Here is a 19,677-nt window from a genome sequence, read left to right as displayed (position 1 = left end):
ATTCTTTTATTAGAGCTTCAGAATCTCCACAGATTAAATTAAATCAGACATAAATTTATAGTTAAATTATCAAAACAAATTAAGCCACTATGAGTATATATTAGCAGAACTAAAAAAATATATATGTAGAATTCCAAGATTTTAAAGTTTGGAATAATACAGATATGCAATACAAAATTAAAACTATAGGCAAACTGGTGTTCTGGAAAACAATATGGTGGCTCCTCCAAAAGTTAAAAATAGAACTGCCCTATGATCCAGCAGTTGCACTACTAGTTACTCAGAGGATGCAAAAATACTGATTTGAAGGGATACACACCCCCAGTGTTTATAGCAGCATTATCAACAATAGCCAAATTATGGAAAGAACCCAAATGTTCATTATCTGATAAATGGATAAAGTAAATATGTGTGCACGTGTACACACACACACACACACACACACACACACACATACAGGAATATTGCTCAGCCATGAAAAAGAATGCAATCTTGCCATTTGCAATGACATAAGTGGAGCTAGGGAGCAGTAGTATGCTAAGTGAAATAATCAAAGAGAAGGACAAATACCAAATGATTTCAATCATATGTGGACTTTAAGGAACAAAACAGATGAACATGAGGCAGGGGAGAGAGAGGCAAACCAAGAAACGAATTCTTAACTATACAAAACAAACTGAGGATCGCTGCAGGGGAGGTGTGTGGAGGATGGCTTAAATGGGTGAGGGTATTAAGGAGGGCACTTGGGATGAGCACTGGCTATTATATGTAAGTGATGAATCACTAAATTCTGCACCTGAAACTAACATTACACTGTATGTTAACTGTAATTTAAATAAAAACTTGAAAAAGAAAAAAAATCGGGATTTTTTTGGAAAGAACAATAGAATTTTTTGAAACAATGAATAGGCATCCAAAAACAAGACAACATGGAAAATGACCAGGACACTTGATAGAACAAAACAGAACTTTTTTAAAAATACAAAAATATATTTAATGAAATTCTGCTTCTCATTCATATACCCACGATGACAGATTAATCTTTATCTGGGAATGCTGAAGGACAGAGGCAAATGTCAAACTATAATCATTTTACTTTACTTTTATTTTATTCTATTCTGTTCTATTCTATTCTTTTTTTAATTAACATTTGTTTCAGGGGTACAGGTCTATGAATCATCAGTCTTACACAATACACAGTGCTCACCATAGCACATACCCTCCCCAATGTCCATCACCCAGCTACGCCATCCCTCCCATTCCCCTCTACTCCAACAACCCTCAGTTTGTTTCCTGAGATTAAGGGTCTCTCATGGTTTGTCTCCTGCCGCTTCCAGCCGGCAATGGGAGAAGAATTAGGCACAAACAAGTCAGCTGCAAGAGATTGGGAGCAGGGGACAACAGTCGAAAATACTGCTGCCACGAGCAACTCCACAGTCTCACTTTTATTGGATAGAAGTAACAGCCAACAGAAGGACCGATGAAGGTCAAATGTTAGTCACATGTCTTGTGGACAAGCAGGAAGGAGGATAAAGTTTATAGTAAACCAAGCACATTCAAAGGACTCATCTAACTAACAACAGGTGCTTCAGGGAAGAGAAAGGAGTGATAATGGAAAAGGGAAGCAGGCGGTATTTCTGTTCCACCCTGAGCTGACCAGGCGTTCCCTGGTGCTCAGCTTCCCTGAAGCAGGCAGCCTTCTGTCCTGGGCAGGCCAGACGTTCCCGGGCTGCCCGGCCTCTGTGAAGGGGCTGCGTTCCGCCCTGAGCGAGCATCCCCAGCTGCCCAGCTTCGCGGTCGTATATTGTCCTTCTCCCCAAAGACCTGCCCCCAGTATATGTTTTTCTTAAGGCCATATCTAAATGTGCTTGGCAACTAGTAAAATCCTCCAGGGGTTATAGTTTAAGTAACAAATTGTTCTGAGGGGCAGTAGCAGTCTCCTCTTTCATTTCATCCTGTTTCATTTTAAAATATTAAAAATTCTGGGCAGACATGTAGTAAATCATGACCACTCACAGTGTCCCATAGGCAAAGCAAGTCGCCTGGTCATATTCAGTGTAAGCCCACATTTAATTTCAATTGCTTTATGTTATTTTTATTTTATGTAAAATAACTCTCAATAAAATGAACAAAATCCCTAATTCTGTTTTGGTTTTCTTTTCAAATTTCAAGAATGTGATCTATTCTGGACTCATTAATGCACACATCTCCCTTGATAGCAATACTGCATTGTCTTCCTTACAGTAGTACTATATAGTAAGTCTTTAAGTCAGTTAACATGAGAGCCTTATATCTTCCTCCTCAAAATAATTTTGTCTATTTTAGGCCCTCTGCAATTCCATATAAATTATTGAATAAAGTGTCAATGTCTTCAAAAATGCCTGATTAGAATTAGGAAAATTTGATTATGATTGCTTTAGTTCTATGTGTCACTTTTAGGAAAATTAATGCCTTACCAAAATTTAGTTTTCTTATCCATGAATATGGTAGTGCTTTCCATTTAGGTATTCTTCAGTTTCTTTCACTACTAGTTTTTAATTTTCAGTGTGGAGGTCTTGTGTTTCGTTAAGTTTATTCCCAAGTGTTTCATAGGTTTGATGCTATTGTAAATGGTATTCTAAATTCAACTTCCAATTGTTTTTGTTAATATACAGAGATATGATACATCTTTGTAGATTGAGGTTGTATCTGTCAACTATTCTAAATTTATATTTGTTCCAGTAGTGTTTTTGTGGAGTCCTTGGGTAATCTACATAGACTATCATCTTATCTGAGAAAAACCAAACATACTTTCACTTATTCTTTTCCATTCTCTGTGTAGTTTGTTTCTCTGGTCACACAGTGGTAGCTGTGACTGCTAAAGCAATGTTGGAAAATAGTAGATAAAAATGGACATCTTTGACTTGATCTTAGAGGGAAAGCATTTGTTCTTGGACTACTAGTATGATGCAAGGCCTAAGATCTTAATAGGTAATTTATATCAGGATGCAGAAGCTTTCTTTTTTTCCCCAGGGTTTTTTAAACCTGTATACTTTTATACAGGTTTTATAGTATTTTTATTATGAATGAGCAGTGGATTTTATCAAATGCTTTTTCTATGAGTATTTTATGATTTTATTTTTGTTTATATGATGAACTTTATTACGTTTTAAATATTTGGTCAGTCTTATAACCATGTATCACCCATTTTTATAGAATCATGCTCTTGCTTCATTGCACTTAAGTTGATGTTTTCCATTTCTTATTTTAAAAAATTTTTTCTTCTTATTTTTAGAGAAAGGGCTTGCAGGTGTAGGGGGGATGGCAGGAAGACAGGGAGAGGGTGAATCTTAAGAAGGTTCTGTGCCCAGCATGGAGCGTGACACAGGGTCGATCTCATGACCCTGACATCATGACCTGAGCCAAAATCAAGAATTGGACACTTAACCGACTGAGCCACCCCTAGTTTTTAAATCTTTATACTTTATTTGCTTTTAAAAGATGTTGGTTTGTTTGGTCTGAGACAAGGTAATCTGCTACAAGGAAGCAGTAGCCCTCCAACTTATAGTTCTTTGTATTGCATAAAACGCTTATCTTCCCAAACCCCAAGTAACTCTTCCATTGATGTATTCAGAATGCTATACTTCTAACCACCTGCTAGACCACGAGTTTTTTTCTAATAGACTCTTTGTTCTATTACCAGAATGATTGCATTATCAAAAATTCTGATTTCAATCTTTGAACTCCTTTAAATAATTTTGGATGTCTAGGGAAAGTTTTATATTTGTATTAGTGCCATTTAATACTTTATACAGATTATTAAGATTCTGATGAGTCTTAGAGTTGTGTACCTGCTGTTACCAACCTCCCTTCTAGCATGACCTGACAGAATACTAAATTCCTGCTTATAATTGTGAATAGCTTAAGGGGTTGCCATACATGAAACTGAATTTCAAGAGCTATCCTCAAATTCCTTAATTTTATGTTCTAACAACCTTTCTTGGATACTTGCTGTCCTTTGAATTTAGAGCCTAACAATGGGATCTTGTTAATGTTGTATATTAGCTTATCTGACTGACAATCAATTTTATTCTTCGGAGTTACTTTTTTCCCAAAGTTTTCCAGGTTTCCTTACCGTATTTCTAAAAGTTTAAGGTGTTTATCAACATACCCATATTTCCCATACTATAGGTACTGTACAATTCTATACTATACACTAGATATCCTTGGTTGAGAGATGCTTTTCACAGCTATGTAAGTTATATTTCTTCATGTTACTTGTGTTCAAAGGGGGTTATTTGCTTCCTAAAACCCCTATTTAATTTTAGCTGGTTTCTTAAAAATGTCTTTGTTATTTATAATTTTTTTTTTATTCTTATTCTTTTGCTTAAGTTCTGGTAATAGTGGGTGGTGAACACTTTGCTATAGGACCCACCTCAAGGGGGATGGACAGGAGACAAACATCCTTCTGTAGTGAAGTCAGTGGCTCATTTTAGTATATCTCAGTTAAAAAAAAAAAAAAACTACTTAATATTTTACTTATTTTTTAACATGAATAGTTGTGTCCCATTAGTAAATATTCTAAGAAAAAAAGGCAAATCCTTTTTCCTTTCTTTTGGCTCAGCTTATTTCTTTTAGTCTTTAATTCTAGCCTGGAAAGCCTTTAGTTTCTCACTTTTTTGAGTTTTTGCTCTTAAGAACTTTTCAGTTTTTGGGACACCTGAGTGGCTCAGTCAGTTAAGCTGCTGCCTATGGTTCAGGTCATGATCCCGGGGCCCTGGGATTGAGTCCCACATCAGGCTCCTTGCTTAGCAGAGACCCTGCTTCTTCCTCTACCTCTGTCTGCAGCTCCTCTGCTTGTGTTCTCTCTATCACTCTCTCTGACAAATAAATAAAAAAATCTTAAAAAAAATTTTTTTTTTTAGTCTTCTTAGGTACTAGCTCTATCTAGTAGAATTAACATTGGCAGATCCCTGGGCTGTGGATCAGCTCTCAAGCTATTAAAGTATGATCATCCCTTGAACATCTGATCACATAGACTTTTAAAAATGGTTACATTAATCATTTTTCAGTTTTTAAAATTGCAGCATATATTTGAAAAGACTATAGCATTAACCATGGTCATACACACTTTCATTTATAATTTCTTACATCTTTTATCCAAACCAACAAAATGTCAGCAAATCAGCAATCCCTCCCGCCCCAGCCCTTACTAGGCCAACTTTTAGTTTCCTAATGTTGTTTTAACTTCGCTGCCAAAGAATATCTTTTAAAAAGTGGATCTTTTTAAAAGTGGTCCTTAGGTACCCCTCCATCCCATCCTCCCCATCTTTTACAAAATGAAACAATTTTGACAGAGTTACAGTAACATGTTTCTGCTAACTCATTAAATTTCAGAATAAATATTTATTCTCTGATTTAGGCTTATTTATAATTTAGGTAAACATTACAATGACAATTGCTGCAAGACTTCTCAGTGTACAAAGGCTATTTACTTATTCAACAGCTAAAGGGTTTTTTTTTTCTTTTTTTATTAATATTGGGCAACCCCCTGGGAGCGATGCATCTTCTTTCATATCACTTCCTACAATGAAGGCCAACCTTAGACAGAATTATGCTGAGGGCACAAGTCCTTACTAACTATCAGACACCAAAAACCAGCTAAACATCTTTCTACAGCTCAGGGTAAGTCTCACTCTGTCCTTAGGCACCAGAGCTAGCAAGCTGCAGGAAGGGTTAACTGTGAGGCAGATGGAAAGATCCTCTCTCAGCAGGACCAGCTACATTTCTTGGCTGGTAGACAAGCAGTGGATTTCCCCCTTAAAACAGAGGACCATCAGCACAGGAGATAACAAAGCTATACTGAAATTATACTGGCCTGTCCTCATTGCTGTATAGTCATTCTAACCACCTACATATCTTGAGTAATATTCATTGCACCAGTTTGTATATATATGGGGGGTAGAAGAGAGCAGAAATATGTATATAGACATAATATACATATAAATAAACATGTTCATACTGTTCAGAATGCTCTGCTAAATTTCAGTGACTGTGTTAGAAATGTAATTTTCTTTGGAGTGTTGATTTCTGATTAGAGTATTTCAAACCTTAACTAATCTCTCCTAGTGGGTAAGTTAAAGATAATTTACATATACATAGAGACTATACAATATATACTGAGTATTCTAAAAATAAAATGCCATGTAGTCAGATAAAAAAAAAAGGGCATGGAGAGGTTCATTCATTCCTTTATTCAATAAACCTATTAGGAACTACTGTAAGCCCTAAGGATACAGACAAAATAGTGAAAACCTTGATTGCTAAAGAAGAGAGATATAGTACAATGGGATAAGAAAAAAGGAACAATGTCTTTTTAGTAGAGAAATCAAAGTAGTCTTACTGAAAAGGGATCATTTTTAACTGTAACAAAAGGAATACCACTGACAAAGTCAAATAAAAAGCCTTTTTGTTCAAACTTCAGCTTTATAAATACATTACTTTCCGTGTTCCTCCTTTCCTTAACATGGAACGTGCTTCGGGCAATGTTGTTGGTAACTCATGATCCTGTAATTGATGGCCACTAATATATTTTTTGTTCATGCTAAGTCTGGAATGTTTATCAGTAACTTCTCTTTAACTTCTATTCTATGACAATAAAGCTTAACCTGTAATAGAAGTTCTTTGTCTTTCTCTGTTTTCTTTTGTTTTGTTAGTTTGGTTTAATGCTTGACCATTTGGTTTAATGATTGACCCAGTTTTGGTTCTTTTGTTTCTTAGAAGCTGTTAAGTTCCTCTTCTTGAGCAGCTAATGAAGACTACATCCCTGCCACTTCCCTTATCAGGCTCTGGGTCTCTTAAGGTCAGGTACCAGACAGTGGAGATAGCCCCTGTGCCTAGGAGCTGGAAAGCATTCAAATCAGTCATCCTTCAGGGAGCCTGACCGACTGAGCTAACTCCACTTTATGTACCTTAAATAAGCTGCCACCTGCAGCTCCATCTTGCTGTCACTCTGTCCAGGTTGCAGTCTTCGGTGTGTCCTACCTGGACACCCTCTCACAGTCAGAGCTGAAAGTAACAGAGTTCTCCTTTTCGTCTCTCTAAGTGTCAGTGTGTTCTGTTTCACCATCAGAAGAATCTTTACATCTTATGAAACAATTGGCAATGGGAGCAGTGTGGTTGACGCTCACATAGCTTTGTGGGGAGACTGCTCTTTGCTTATTAATTGGTTCCAAACCACTGCTAAAGTGACTTGGGTTTTCTTTGTTTTTGCGTCCGCCACTGGTTCCCATTTTTCTCTTTACCCCAGTTTCCTAGGTGTGGGTATGTTCAAAACAAACAGTGCTACTTGGCTACATTTCAGGAGTTGATTTTAGCCCAGGTTGGGGCCCCATCCCAGTGCATTGGGGGTGATAGGCCTCTAGAGCCACTACTTGGGTGGAGCTTTCCTGTGTGCTTCTTGTCCCATTTTGTTTGCTACAGGCCTCTCCCAGAGGCTGGCACTTTGGCCATGTTTTTTTATTATTTCGGGAAGAACTCTAGTTTGTCTGCGTGTTTCAGGCGCCTCACCCTGTAGAGGAGGGCATTGTTTGGGCTCCTCCAAGGGAGAGGTATTGCCTTCTGGTCACCTTGCCCATCTTGCCCAGATGGTGTGGTGGCCTGCCTGTCTTGTCTGCTGTTGCAAACTTTCCTGCTGTTGCCAGCGATCTTCATGCTTCTCAGATACTCAGAGGTATTGGAGGTTGCACCCTTGGAGACGGGTAGTGCAACATTTAATTTAAAGAGAGCCTGGGACAAATATGTCATCCCTGTACCCTCCTCTTAAGAATAGCTTCCAAAGTTACCCAATTGTTTAAATAATGTGGGACCACCTAATCAGTGTGCTTGTTGGTCCTTAGTGAGTGCCCCCACATAGGAGCATGCAAAGAGACTGAGACTTTGGGCAAGGGACTTACGGCATTGTCCCAAATAAAGGCTGCTATAGCTCTCTAAGTACAAATCCCAATCCCTGGAAGGTGAGTAGGAAGCCTTGGAACAAAATGATTGACCACGAGGCAATTCTAGCAATCTGGAGGCTTTAGTGGCCACTGAGTGACTTTTTTTCCCATCTTATTAGGTGAGTTGCTATAGAAGGAAGAAGATAAGTAAGAGATATAGTAGGGCAGAGGATTAGTACCTGTGAGGTACTTGAGTCCAAAATTCCTTCTAAGTTCTTCATTATATACTTCCTATTTGAGAATCAAAACATTTATTCACATTTTAGGAACACTTTCACATTGATGTAGATTCATGGAGACTACTTAACCTAATATTATGGTTTAAATTGCCTAAAGGTAGAAGCCAGTGTAGAGAACATCAAATTGGTAATTAAGTAGTAGGGTAGATCACTAAAATTTATGGCTAAAAAATAAAAATTAGCAAATTTACCCAAAGATCATGATTTGGGACATCTTTGTTTATGAGCCTCTAGAGTTTAGTAAGAGGAAATTTATTAGAAGCCTAATAAGAATTTAAGGCAGTTTTGTTATCATTGAAACACAAAGCCTGTGAAAATATTAAGATAATTCTCAAGCACAAAAAACAACCCCTGAAATCACAAGGTGAGTTTAGTAAAAATTTACTGTTTCCAGAATTGTCATTCTACTCAATGTACATCTCGGATGTCACTTTGGTTGGTAATGACAGAAGTTATTTCAATGAGAGTAGAAATCTGAGACACAGAAGGCACTAGTGATAAGTCTGTGTCCTGTCTGTGTTTTCTAGTTTCCTGTTTCCAAATTGATGTCTGTTGTGACCACTAGCAATCTCCACCACTGTACATGGTGTTTTGTCTTTGTTTTATTAACTGTTGTGTTTTAACCCTGCCTCTTAACCTTTGATCACTGTGACCAGATTTGTCATAGTAGGTCACACCCTCTTCAGTTGACTCCTATTCTTCCATGCACCCTTTTTTGGGCACCAATTCCTAATTTTCATCTGGAGGTCCCTCCCTTTCTCCTTTTGAGCCTATCTGCCTCACACGGGTTTGCTGTTGCACAAAGATTTCCTGCAAGAGAGAATCATAATGTGGGTATATATATCAGGTGGCCACACAGTTTGTTTGACCTTGGGCAGTTCTAAATCACACCCATTGTTCTTGTTGATTTATATTTAGTGTCATTGCACTCTAAGGCATCTTTGTTTGGACAATATATAACATAACTGATATAATCTAGAAGTATATTACATGTCCCTCGTCACAGTAGTTGGTTTAGCCACGGTCAAAGCCATTGTTGATACTTGTGAGGTGCTTGAAGAGAGGCAAGACTTGGAATTAAGAGGGTTTAATGTGGACAGGCAGCCACATAGTTGCTAAAGGGAAGAGCCCAGATCATTGAGTCCACACTCAGTGATGATGCATTAGAATACTGCCAACACCATAGAGGGTGGGGCCAGAGAATCTAGAGCCTTGTGATCAATTTTATTCTCTGATATCCCCATTCCTATTTTATAAATATCCCTGTTTTCTCAGATCCAGGAGCCAATACCTTCTCTCCCCGCCACCCCAGCTTTCTGGACCATGCTTTTCGTTACTAGCCATAGGCATAGTCTTCAGCAATCCAAATTAGATCCTTATAGCTCAGCATCGGTACTTCAGTGTACTGAAATATGCAAAATTATCGCAGGATATTTTATCCAGTTCTGCTGCCTCCTTACATTCAGCTGCTATTTCATTCCAATATTCTCTTTGGCTCTTTCTAAATAAATCACATGCAAATATCATTTAAATAAAAAGATTTAAAAATCAAATAGTTTTATAGTTTCCTGCTTTTTAATCAGATGCTATTCTCCTAAGAACATTTGTGTTTGTCTAAATTGCATATAGTGGTTAAGTACCTGATTTTTAAGGAGACTTGCTTATGAATAAAAATATTATTTTCACTGCAAAGTAAATATTTTCACCTAAAGACCAACATTAAACAGCAGACAGCATCTGCATCAGAGATTATTATGATATAAATAAATTCACATAACTTGAATCATATATTTAGCTTATAATTTTATAAAGATACAAACGTGTGTTAACACATTTATTATAATCTGGTTTTATCAATGAAGTTGTATCTATTATTAGAAAAGGTCAAAATAATTACCAATAAGTAATATCTAAATCAAAAGGATGAAAGTAAACAGAGATTAAAAAAGAATTTCTTCATATAATCTATATATGATAAAATTGCATAAGTACAGATGGAAAAAATGTCTAGCTTATATGTGAAAAGAAATACTTTTCTTATTGAACTTTCAAGTTCAATTATTGTCAAAAGTAGTGGGTTTTTTGTTTTAATATTGCAAGGCTAGCGTTTAAAAAGCTTATGCTAAATAAGGGAAAATAATACTATGATTCATGTACAAAGGTTATTGAAAACCAGATGTTTGTCTCAAGACATGTTGGAATTTCTAAAGATTCATACAGAACTACAAGTATTCGATGTACAGTTTGGAGGGACAGAAGTCAGAGGAGACATAATCATTTTTGTATATGGTACAGGATTCAACTAGTTTATTTTAAGATTCTTTTCATCTTTCAGTTTATCTGAAGACACCAAGGTGTGAGTGAAATTCTCATTGTAGTTAATTTATATAATTGTTAACAGAAGTACACTGAAAATCTACACTGATAAGTTTTTCTGGGATTCTCCAGGATGAATCAGGCTTAATTTTGTGGACTTGAATATACAGTGTAAATTGTCATGTAGTTAATAAACTTAATAAATACATTTATTTGTCATATAGATTTAATGAATATACTAGTTTAAAATTAATGTAGCAATGGCTAATAGTAATTTCTTGAGGAATTCTATTGGTATCATAATTAAAAATATTGAAAATGGTATTGGACTTTCTACATGTGAGTGTTGAATAGATAGGTTTGCAAATATAAATTGCCAAAATTCAATATTGGTAATGAAAACTTGGCCAAAGAGAAAGTGCAGTGTTAAGAAGAAATGGAATATCAGAATACCCTGAGTTAAAGACTGCTAATTGAAATAAGGTGTTGGTGGGGGAAGGGTTAATTTCTGATGCATTCATTAAAACATCAAGCGACCTAGATAGAGAGTCTTTTACAAGTGTAGATCTTAATAGGTCTATGTCAACGAGTGAAGTGCCTGACTCTGGCAAGGGGATAAGAAGTATTTGTTTACTGTATGAATGAACCCATATTTTTCTTTTGCGTTCCACTTAAAATATATAAAACTGCATTTTTTTAACAATAAGCCCATCGAAGTAGCCAGCTTACTACAGGTTACTTTAATCTATTTACATTAATCTGTAGAACTAGATCTGTGTATGTAATGGTGAGTGTGGTGTAAATGTGGAATTGTAGATTAATACATATATATTTCTGTCCGGTGACATTGATTCGTATTTTAAACTCTTCTGTGATTTCTTATTAATGAAGAATTTCTTATTCATTTTGTGCTGGTTCAATTTAGTTTTCCATTCCCCAATTTGTAGTCTGTCTTGAGTTCTCCCAACAGAGATGCCATGTTTCTCTCACATAATAACACTGCTGTGTTGTGGGATTCTTTTCAGAAAGTCCATTTCTCTGTTCCTGGGGAAAAATTCACTAGTACTTGTGACACTATGTTTTCCATCCATACAGCACAAGATATTCGTTTTTATTGGTCTGAGGAGAGCTGTTAAAGGTTTGTCACCAGATTGTCTGTAGTTTCCTTTCCTACATAAATTCAATAGTAGTTTTTATTATGTATTTATAGCAACCTTCAAAAAAACTTTTGAAATGATAGTTTTTGGCTGTTATAAAAATAATATAAAATGATTATTTTGGATATATTCTTATGTTTTTAATATTTTTTTTCTAGTAAAGAACTAGATACCTGCTATAGGCTGACCTGTAGCAATTCCGGGAAGTGCATTAATAAACTGAGCTTTAGAAAGTGCCATAGAATGTATTTCAGTAATTAATCCTATGTAGAGAACCAGTTCCACTTGTGAACTAATTTTTTAAAAATGAACATATTTCAAGTATCAAAGAATGTCACTAAAGAACCTTCACACACTTTTATGAGAATACTCTAATCTCTGTTCATTCAGAATGGTGTCTGTCAACAGAACTTCATGATCATATCTCTGTTACCCAGATGAGAAATTGCCCATACTTTAAAGATGGCCTTTTAATTTATGAGTTAGAGCAAAAAAAGCAAAGCAAGTATCATTGTCCCTAGACAGAATATTCATTTAGACATAGAACTGAACTAAATCTGACAATGTATAGGAAAAAAGTGATTTTCTCTTAAAAATCTGAACTTGTTAAAAACAAATAGTGTTATTAAAGATATGGAAAATATTGTTTTATATCATTTTAGGTTCTATGAATTGTCATGGTTGTGATTAAAATTGTTTACTAAATTTTACTAAATAATATTTTTGTGAAACTGCCAGTACAACTTTCATTACCTCTAATTTAAGGCATGAGTAATACTCTACATTTATTTAAGCTTACTTTAATTAAAAACTGAAAGAAGAAAAGAAAGTTAAGAGAATTAACAGCATCCCAGAAATTGCCCATGTATCTTTTTCCAGTCACTTTGCCCAAAGATAACTGCCAGTGTGACTTCTAATATCTGTTACTTTGTTTTGTATTTAAACTTTAAAAAAGTAACATAATACAGTATAAGCTCCTTTCCACCCCCCCCCCAGTATATGCTCTTTTACACCTATCATCTTTTATTTAATGTTAAATTTGGGAGATATTCCCTAGTTTTGCTTGTAGTGGTAGTTTGTGCTTTCTCATTGCCACTGGTAGTCCATCGGGTAAATATAATCTCTGCTATTGTTGATAAACATTAATTTTTAGTTTTTGACTATTATGAATAATATTGTTATACATGTACTTGTGCATTTTTATAGGGAACACGATGTTTGCCTTTCCGATAAAAGTATACTTGAAAGTGGAATTAGTGGGCTAATGGTTAATAATGTATTCAGCTCCAGCAGATGCAACAAAAAGTGTTCATGGTGGTTGGTCTGTTTAGCTCCCACCAGCAGTAACTGAGAATTCTGCTAGCTGTACATCCTCACTAACATTTGTTATTGTCTGTCTTTTAGGCCTGTCCTAAATTGTGAAGATACTCTTTGTCTTCTTTTAAAAGAGTTTTTGTTTACTCTTTTTAGAACAATTTTTTGCCACATACTGAGCACTTTGTAAATATTAACATTATTATTTTGTGGAGAAGATTTTAGTAAAAAAGAGGTAATAATTAGTTCTCCTAACAAGATAGAATTCATAGTTCTTGGGGATTATCTCATAAAGAAACAAATACATAAATAAAGATAAATATCATAAGCAGAGAATCAAATTAGTAATTGTCTTAATATGGGAAGTCTAATTTTCAAAGGTCACTAATTTCTAATTACAAACATCTTCAAAGAGTGTATTTTGTAGTGTCCCAACCTTCTTCTGGATTTAGGAATTTGATGTTTTTTTATGTGTGCTTCAGAGAAATTAAGCCTATTTTCAAAATCCTTATATTTATTATGCATTCTTTATCATGATGACATGACTTATTCTGTATTTATTTTTTAAGGCAATATCTACCTTTTTAAAATGTCATTTTATTTACATTGAGAAGCTAAAAGTAAACTGAAGCCATTAAATATCAGATATCTTAGAATGAATATTAATGAGTACTTAAATTCAATGCTGGTATGTGTTTTCTAGGTTAATGCATGATACTTTAGTGGAAAAAAAAGTTCAAAGGATAAAAATCATATATAAAAAACTTCTTTATGTTCCATGAACTTGAGAGACTAAAAATATTGCAATTGTCTGGCTCCTCAATATTGAGATTGAATTTCCTTGGAAAACAGTTGAAATCAATTTTCATTTGATACATTCAGCTACTCAATGAGATTAGATGTTAGGATTTATAGTAGAAGTTGTTGTGGAAATTATAGCTCTCTTGCAAGGGTGAAGACATGGAGGGAGTATGCAGTATATTTCCCAAACTTGGTGTTCAGCTTTTAACTGGATACATAAACTAGTAGTGATCTGATCAGAAGGGAAGTAGAGCAACATTTCAATCTGAAAGGAAGCTGTAATGATTTGAAATATTGTTCTTGTAGTTCACTTGGATTCTGCTAAAGCTGTAGAAGTGAAAATCTAAAATGGGAAAGAAACACTTCAGGGGCAGTAAATTCTCCATTGGAAACTGAAGCCTATTTCTATTATATGATGGCAGAACACCACTTACACGATATTTATGACAATACCGGTGTCGTGAAGTAGAACATCTTTGACATAACTTAAGAAATAGTAGCTGATAAAGGAAAGAGGGAAGAATCATAGTTAAGAACATATGGATGTGTATTATTAAGAAGGGAAATTAAACATTAATTTAAAATAAAAACATTAAAATGTTGAGTACAAAACTTAATTTAAGCATTTCTTTTTATTAGTCTTCATTACTGAAATTAGACTCTGGAAATTCTAAACACAAACCACTTCTTATCTGTTATATTGTACATGATTAATAGCAATTCAATATGATCTCAATGTCAGAATAATAGGTCACATATAAGTTGTTTCAGGCTCAGATTAGAATACCATCTTTCTCGGGGTCTGGGTGTCTCAGTCAGTTATGAGGATCCTGGGATCTAACCCAGCCTCAGGCTTCCTGCTCAGCTGGGCATCTGTTTCTCCATCTTCTTCTGCTTTTCCCCAAGCTCCTGCTCTCTTTATTTCAAATAAATAAAATCTTAAAAAAAAAAAGTCCCTCTCCCTCTTGTAACCTCCTTCCTTTCCTATGAAGATATATAATGAGTATTATAAATCCAATTCCTAAAATAATTTTGTTCTCTATTTAACTAGCTGCTAAGGTCAGAATTGTTTAAATTGAAACTACAAAATTATATATGTTTACTGAAAGTTCCAACTAAAAGTCAGTGGGGAAATTAAGGCAAGACTTTTTAGTAATATAAATACTAACATTTTGTTACAGTGGAAAAAGCTGTGTTATTCCTAGAATTTCTTAACACATTTTGTAGCATTTAAGAGTATTCACTAAATTGAAAAAAAAGAGTGTTCACTAAATTGATAAGGAGGCCTGTTTGACACAAAAAAAGGAAAAAAAAACCTTTTTAAATAAAAAATATACTTCATCCTTATGCCAACATTATAATAACATTATAATTGTTATTTATCATAATTAGCAGCAGCAACAGCAGCATTTAATTGCATGGTATTAACTGTTTCAAACTCTTCTAAGCACTCAGACTGCATTAACTAACTTACTCCTCACAAGATTTTGAGATCAATATTTTTTTTTTTTTTTTTTACCCCACATGCTGGAAAAATAAATAAAACTTAGATTAAGGTACCTTACTAAAGATTCTGAGCTCTGTTATAAGGAGAGCACTAGATGAGAAATCAAGAAACCTATATTATTTTGTTCTGCCTATTTCTAAAATCAGATAGGAAGAAGTAATTGGTGTATTATGTTTTCAATAAGGAGAGAAAGATTGAGTTCTTACTGTGCGGGCATCGTTTTGCAGTGGATACTTCAACTCTGCACTGTAAGTATTTTACCTTTTTTGTAGATAAGCAAACAGAGGTTTGAGAGATGGAATATTTCCCCTAAACTATATAATGGATCTAGGAATTAAACCGGGATCTATTTGAGACCTATAAGGTCAAGCTCATTTCATTTTCCTAATTCTTATTCCCACAATTTTATATCATAAAGTGATTATACAGTATACTTATTGTATAAAAAGTTTTCCAGCATTAACATTTCTCCACACTGAGTAACTTTACTGGTTCTAATACATGACTTGTGTTCCAAGTAAACAAACCAATGCCATTTGTGGTTTATTGCCCTACTTGACTTCTCACCAGTGGTTGATGCTGGAGGTCAGCCTGGTCCTAGAAGTGCTCTGCTTTCCTGCTTTATCCTACTTCCAGTAAAGCATGCTGCTCTTTGTTTTCAACCTCTTGGCCCCTCTCAAGCTTCTTCATTAACTCTTCAAAGGGTGATGCTTCCACAGGTTCAGTCTTTTGAGATGGTTATATTTGCCAAGTAAGCAGAGACATGAAATCTATTTTATTTTTATGAATAATTTTGAAATGAGCAGGAGTTACTATTTATATCAGTATTATTGTAGAAAAAAAATCATTCTGTTATTTTATAACCTTTACAAGTGCCAGGCTCACTTACCAAGCAGTTGTGCCATCTTTAAATGATGTGGACAGACATACTCTTTATATTGAAATTTAACATAAGGTTTAATTGGGGAATTGAGGAATACTCAGTTGTGTGTTACACTTTATGGAAATGCCATTTATGAGGGATTGTGACACATAGGTATTCAGTGTTGGTAACGAGGTCCTCCAGAGAGTCAATCTAAGGTCACATTCCTATTAAGTATTGTGCATCAACTGAAAGTGATTTGAGGCTGGCAAAAATACTTAAAGTGTGAATGTATTTCTTTGTTAGAAACTTAGTTGTTCTTTATCATTATAGAAACAATGCAGTATGTTTCAGTATCCTATGAATATCTTGAGTTTTGTGAATCTAATGAACAAAAACACATTAAATTTTGAATCATATTGTGTATTTACAAAAATACTAGTATAGATGAGACTTAAGGTTTTTATTTCCCCCAAGTAAGGTAATTGTCTCTCAATAATAAGTATAAAACAGAATGTAAGTATAATCAAGGGAGAGGTAATATGAAATAACAGTTAAAATTTGGGGCTATGGAGATGTAAATCTTGGGTTAGTAGTCTAGCTCCACCACTTATTAGAGGTAGGTATGACCTTGGCCAGGTTGCTTAGTGTTTCTGTATCATATTTCCTTATCTGTAAATTTAAAATAATATTTCCATGTTACAGATTTAAGATAAAATCTTGTCATAAATGTCAATTTCTTGGGACAATGTTTGCCACATCTTGCATACTTTGCAAATGTTTGCATAATTTTTCTTAAAAAGGCAGAATTGAGCAAGAAAACAATTCCAAACTGGACGCCAAAAGACCTAAGATTGAAATCTTTATCATCAAAAACAGTAGGCAAGTATTAGTGTTGGTAGTTAGTAACAAAGATTTGTATACGCTGTCCATATTAAAAGGCTGTTAATATCGGTTTGATTTTGACATGCAAGGCTGTACTGTACACCAAATCCTTATATTAGTTCTCTTAATTTACCTTCATTCTTGTTTTTAGAGTGATTTAACTACAGTGATCTTTATTTAGAATTTCTCATACTAAATGAAATGCATGGGGGGCCTGTGTGGCCCAGTCAGTTAAGCATCCTGAGCATCCTGAGCCTTTCTGCTCAGGTCGTGATCTCAGGGTTGTGAGACTGAGCCCCCAGTAGGGCTCTGTGCTCAACACAGAGTCTGCCCAAGACTCTCTCCCTCTACCCCTCCCCCCCAAAATATATCTTTATATATATATATATATATATATACACATATATGAAAAGCATTTTGTATATATAAAGTATATATATAGTGTATATATGTATATATATGTGTATATATATATAAAGTATATATAAAGAAAAGCATTTTGTATATATAAACTAAATGAAATGAAATATATTTAGAAAATGGTTTCCTTCTTTTAGAATACATATTTTATGAAAAAGCAGCACTTCAATATAAATATTAGGTGTCTATTATGTATCAGTTACTGTTTACAAGCTGTGATATTTATAGGAATGCTCATGACATGTAATAACACAAATCAGTAAACATTAGAAACATTTAAGAAATGAATTATTTTGACATACATTTGTGATAGATATATATTTACTGTATAATTATACATATAATTTATTAACCTTATTTCATAACTAACCAACAAAATTAAGACATTTACCACAGTTATAGGAGCAGAAATAAGGAACACTTCCAAGAAAAGTTGCATTCCATTTTGTGGACAGTACTATTTCAATAATGCATATATTTTTCTTTTTAATTTTGCTATAATGGCATTCAAATTTGGCACTTATTTTAATATGAATTTTATGGAAAAATGAGCAAACTTTTAAAGCTGTTATGTACCCAACAAAATATCTGTCATTCATTTATCACTTCAATCGGTTGATTTTTTTTTTAATTTGGAATTCTTGTTTTACTTTAATAGTAACACTTTTGTTTTGATGTGTAGTATAAATTAGGTCTGGTGCATCAAACCCATGATCTCTTGACTATTACAATTTAACATAATGCTGAGTTAAGCACAAGCTGGATTTTAGAATCCTTAGGAAATATTTGTAAGTGATAGCCTAGTAGGATGTACATTGTGGCAGTCAGAGAGTAACTGAAGATGTGGAAATAGCTCAGATATTATGATTGTTTTCGGTCATATTCCTGGCACACAGGAGAAGCTCAACACTGTATTGAAGAAATTAATGAAGAGTAACCAAACACTTTTGTCCTAGCCCATTTTATTTACTCCTAAAGAAAATGCCCTGTTTTATATATTCCTAACCTCATTTTTCTGAACCCATCTTCTATACAGACACAGGTTGTTTTCTTTTTGTTTTGTTTTTTTTTTTTTTACAAAATTTTATTTATTTGAGAGAGAGAGAGAGACAGAGATAATGAGAGAGAGAGAGCATGAGCAGGGAGGAGAGGGAGAAGCAGGCTTCCTGCTGTGCAGGAAGCCCCCCACAGGGCTCGATTCCAGAACCCTGGGACCATGACCTAAACCTGAACCTAAGGCAAAAAATTAACTGGCTGAGTCACCCAGGCACTCACAGATGTAGGTTTTATATAATTACATCTTTTGTTAAGAGTTAAATGTGTAGATATGAAAAGAACTAGTACTCCAGTGAAGTTACCCTGAAATCAAGTTTTGTGCTGTCTCTATTGAACTAAATGCACACAATTTTAAGTCCCATTGCATAATAAAGTTTTAGAAGCGGAAGGAAACTTAGAAATGTTTGCTACAGATTCTTTATGTAAGGTCATATATGTAAAGGGAAATGCTCAATGCCTTTGGGTCATGGTGGCATCATTGCTTCTACAAGCCAGGTATCCTGATTGCAGTAGATGATTTTATGCCAAAAATTACTCATAATTCTCATTTCTGCTTTTAATATTTATCAAAACATTTTATTTGTATCAGAATCTAAACATAAATGACTGTAGTTATTGATTAAGTTCCAAAGGTTAAATATCTGAAATTGCATATCACTATCATATGCTTCTATTGAAAAGGACTTGTTCTATAATGTGAAGGTAAATTGACAGGGGATACTATAAAGGGATAAAATTAATGGGTAAAGTTTCTTTCACATTTTTTTCTTCTTCTGGATTTTCGTGTCTCTGTTTTATTTCACTGTAAAACTGTAGAGTCTGCCTACTTTATATTGGAATAACTCTGAGGCTACCAATACACAAAAAAACAGAGTAATCCTTTCCAAGTTAGTGTCTGGCAAAGAAGCACTTTTTAGTTCTTTTGCAAAGGAAGGAAAGAAAGGAAAATTAATTAACTTACGAAGCTCTCATATGTGTCAGTCACTTTCATTTTATTGTTATTTTTTAAAAATTACTATATTTAGGGGCACGTAGGTGACTCATTGGGTTAATTCTCTGCCTTCGGCTCAGGTCATGATCTCAGAGTCCTGGGATTGAGCCCAGAATGGGGCTCTCTGCTCAGCAGAGAGACTGCTTCCCTACT

This window comes from Enhydra lutris, unplaced genomic scaffold (genome assembly GCF_002288905.1).
Source record: "Enhydra lutris kenyoni isolate GAN:26980312 unplaced genomic scaffold, ASM228890v2 scaffoldscaffold15, whole genome shotgun sequence".
NCBI classification, from domain to species: Eukaryota; Metazoa; Chordata; class Mammalia; order Carnivora; family Mustelidae; genus Enhydra; species Enhydra lutris.
The sequence above is the reverse complement of the archived record's forward strand: the minus strand, read 5'-3'. Positions refer to the sequence as shown.